The sequence below is a fragment of the Mus pahari genome, chromosome 22 (genome assembly GCF_900095145.1).
Source record: "Mus pahari chromosome 22, PAHARI_EIJ_v1.1, whole genome shotgun sequence".
NCBI classification, from domain to species: Eukaryota; Metazoa; Chordata; class Mammalia; order Rodentia; family Muridae; genus Mus; species Mus pahari.
In genome coordinates this window covers 29,578,068-29,579,254 of record NC_034611.1, presented here as the reverse complement: position 1 = coordinate 29,579,254, position 1,187 = coordinate 29,578,068, and the positions used below count along the sequence as shown (strand labels likewise).

General features: G+C 38.9%; 1 protein-coding gene across 3 annotated transcripts in view; it reads right to left on the bottom strand.

Moving 5' to 3' along the window:
* The window catches only part of Coq3 (coenzyme Q3, methyltransferase), a 26,622-nt gene that overhangs the window by 3,336 nt on the left and 22,099 nt on the right, over nt 1-1,187 (bottom strand). The window lies entirely within an intron of this gene.

The following is a 1,187-nucleotide window of genomic DNA, read 5'->3' as shown; positions in this document are numbered from 1 at the left end:
GAGAGAGAGAGAGAGAGAGAGAGAGAGAGAGAGAGAGAGAGAGAGAGAGAGAGAACACGGAGTGGATTGTTTCCTCAGTGAGACTGCCTTGGAGAAAAGTAATTTTTCATCTGTAAGTGGCTGCCAGTTGGAGATAGCGTCGGGTTAAGAATGCGAGTGTGTGTCCACTTCTTTCAGCTCTAGGATTCCATCTGTGCAGACCTCTGCAGGCCCTGTGCTCGCTGCCAGTCTTGGTAAGTCCTCCATATTTTCCTTCAGCTGCTAAGCCAAATGTGCTTAGTTCAGCCAGCATTCACCTCTACGTCCTGTGCTAAGGAGCATTACCAACAAGTGACCTCTGACACAGATATTTATAAGGTTTAAGCATTTTTTGTTTTGGTTTATGTAAAGACTGTGAAGGAATCAAGATAAACTCTTAGGCGAAAGCAATCACTTATAGGAGTATTTAGTCTGCCCGTGTAATGATAATATTTATATTTCCTATGTTTATTCTCAAAACACAAGGAAGGTAATATCCCTTCTTCTTTTACCCAGTCTCATTAGCCTAATGAGGATAAAATGTCACTCCAAAATCTCTCTCTCTCCTCTCTCTCTCTCTCTCTCTCTCTCTCTCTCTCTCTCTCTCTCTCTGAGTGTGTGTGTGTGTATGTGTGTGTATTGATTGTAACAGATTGGTAGATAGATAGATACTGTGTTTATATAGTAGGGAAAAGATGTATATTTTAAATATCATTCTATATGCAAACTAACAAAGAATACCAAAATATTAGTGTATATATATCTCTACATGTTGTAATTCCTCTCTGTAAACTTTAGCACTTTAAAATCTTACTAACAATAATTTATGAGTGTCCAATCTGTGTTTTGTAATATCACACTTCATGGTGACCATGGTAAGCAATTATTTTTAAACATTTGGTCTCCATTAAAACAAAATTAGAACCAGGCATGGTGGCACACGCCTTTAATCCCAGCACTCGGGAGGCAGAGGCAGGCAAATTTCTGAGTTCGAGGCCAGCATGGTCTACAGAGTGAGTTCCAGGACAGCCAGGGCTACACAGAGAAACCCTGTCTCGAAAAACCAAAAAAAAAAAAACAAAACAAAAAAAAACCTTTATTTTAGTGAGTGGAGGCTCCATCTTTCTGTTTTTTGTTTTTTGTTTGTTTGTTTCTTTGTTTTTGTTCTT